The following is a 2,646-nucleotide window of genomic DNA, read 5'->3' as shown; positions in this document are numbered from 1 at the left end:
CAAATATCCACGGGTACGATAATCTCAATGCAGAATCTCGGGGATCACGATTCGAGCGATATCGTCGCCCATTTACGGCTTTTCCGTGGTTTTCCGGAAAATAAGGCCCTTAGCGACAAAAAAGCGCAAAAATCGGTTATCACCTCGTGAAAGCTGAGGTTTTAACGAGCAATTAAAAAAAAATCAGGCTGGGTACATTTGGGTACAGTGTCCAAATGCGGCCCTAAAAGTTTTGGCCATTTTTCGAAAGCCAGAGAGAAATCCATGGTTCGTATTAAGTCAAAACGCTTCCGTTCTCATGGCCCCACACGAATCCATACCTATAAGACCTTCTCCCAACTCTTTTTGGTAACTTTTTTGCTTAAAACATTGAAAATCGAAAAAATAATTTTGTCCACCTAAAAATCAATTTTTGACCACTGTGCGCCGCAGAATTTTTGTATATTCCGCAGCACGTTGTCGTCCCGACGATTCGCGGCGATTCGTAGCGATTCGCGCCGATTTGCGTTTGTAGCCTTTGCATCCCTGGCGATGATCAGTGGCGTATACAGGCTGGGGGGCGGTGTGATGCTCCGATCTTCCTTTACCTCCCATGTTGAAGGAGCGGCCGGAGCCCGTATCGCCCCCCTCCCCCGAAATACATTGACCGCCCCTCCCGAAAAAAATCCCGGATCCGCCACTGGCAATGATGCCCTGCTCAAGCGGGAAGCTTTCGAAGCTTTTCAGTCTTCTCCGATGACAAGATCATTGGAGTATTGACATTGAGGAGGAGCGGCTGACTCCGATGAAAGGTTTGAAAAAGGAAATTTGGCCTTGGGGGAATTCTTTTCATCTGTGATGCAAAGGGAGAAGGGGGTGGAGGCGGGATTCTTGCATTCTTCCGTTTGTTATGATTTCGGATCACATCAGATCACAAGCACAATCAATCGCATCAAGGGATTCGCGGAGGATGAGATATGCATATCTTGATCATCAGACTGGGGTGGCGGCCGGGTTCTCCCATGTAGAGTAATCTATGTTGACGGAGATCTCCCCTTCTCGCATCCTGGGATTATTTCTCTGGACAGGATCCCTGAAGTGAAATTGTCGTCCCGGGCATCACTGACTGGGAGTGCTCCCGAGGAAAGATCCCGAAAGCGAATGTTCCCGGGTTGATTAGGGCTCAGGGCTCGGATCGCAGAGGAACTTCGCCGGCAGCGGGAATCGGGCTTACGGTAGAGCCACTTTCCGCCCGGGGACGCGGCATTGTTGCGGCCTTCCGCGGATAAAAGCGCAACTTCGCACGAGGAGCTTCAGACGTGCTCATCAATGACCGTCCCTCGGCTTGCGTAGAGGAGTCGGATGATTATAGATGGTCACTTCACTCGATCATGCTTTCTCGACGGCTCGACGGTGAGGTAACTAATTTCGATCCTAGTGCTCGACTTTGAGTTTCGCTGTCTGCCCGAAAATACTGGATTGTGGTTGCACGCTTGAATAGCATACGGTATCCCTCCGCTCGTCTTGGCACGACTCCAACATTTTGAAGCATTTCAGCTTATGAACCTTGCGATACCTGATAGGGATTCGTGCTCGAACCCGCAGTGCCGCAGACCTTCACAGAGTGCGTCCGATGATTCCCAGGATGGAATCCGGTCTCGAATCATGACTCCGGATAGTAGGCTTTCCAGAAAAATTGTAGGAAGAAACGACTCCATTTCTAAACGAAGTGTCCGAAACTAGCCAGAGCTGATCTAGCATTGAGCTATGGAGTGAATGAACGTAGAATCAGCCGCGTCAGGCTGAAAACTCGAATGGATCTCCTCTATATAGAGGTTGCCAGGGGTTCCGGCGAGCGGAGAAACCAATGTGATGACTCGATGATATTACACATCAGAGGAAGAGTGGGGGTTTCCTTATCGTGGAGGAGTGCTCGTGCACTTCGATGTATCATCGTGGGCGAAGTAAACAACGTATGACTGGGGAAACGACTCGCTATTAGAGGAAGAATACGGAGGCAATTGGAGATCCATCGAAAGTACATCTTCCGGGAGCTGCGCCATCGAAAATAGCGCTCCGAAAAATAGGCTCCGACACGAGTGAATGTCGGATGCAGACTCCCCAAGCTGCCGGCTCGCCGGTGCTCGTGGAAATTTTCGGAGATGCTTACCGTCGTGCAGAACGAAGAGTCCACACAAATGAGGAACGCGCGGTAAATCACGCTAAGCGTCGAGTCCTGGTATCTCGTGGGGCGAAAACATCATGCAGAATTACCGGAATGGAGATCTGTATGGGACAAACGATGAACGTAGAACCGCATTCTGAAAAAAAGGAACCACTGCCTGAGACGCGATCCAGGCCGCCCCAGGTTGGAGGCGGCAAGTGAAAATGTCTCACACAGATTTGTCGAATCATTCTCTGAATTCTCGGTCTCCCTCGATGTTCGCTCCGAACTGCTTTGATTTCCGTTTTCTCGGAAAAGTTCCATGGCTGAGACGAGCGGGTGACATCGTCATGCGATACTTGGTGTGTACGCGTAATATCTGGGTAGGATCCTTATCTGTTTAATCTCTCATACGTGACAGCTGCTACTAAATCGATGTCGCGGTAACGGAAACTTTCAGTGGTACAGCTCCACATCGTGCGATTCCCCCGGTCGTGCAGCGG

This window comes from Galendromus occidentalis, unplaced genomic scaffold, assembly GCF_000255335.2.
Source record: "Galendromus occidentalis unplaced genomic scaffold, Mocc_1.1 scf7180000077477, whole genome shotgun sequence".
NCBI classification, from domain to species: domain Eukaryota; kingdom Metazoa; phylum Arthropoda; class Arachnida; order Mesostigmata; family Phytoseiidae; genus Galendromus; species Galendromus occidentalis.
The sequence above is the reverse complement of the archived record's forward strand: the minus strand, read 5'-3'. Positions refer to the sequence as shown.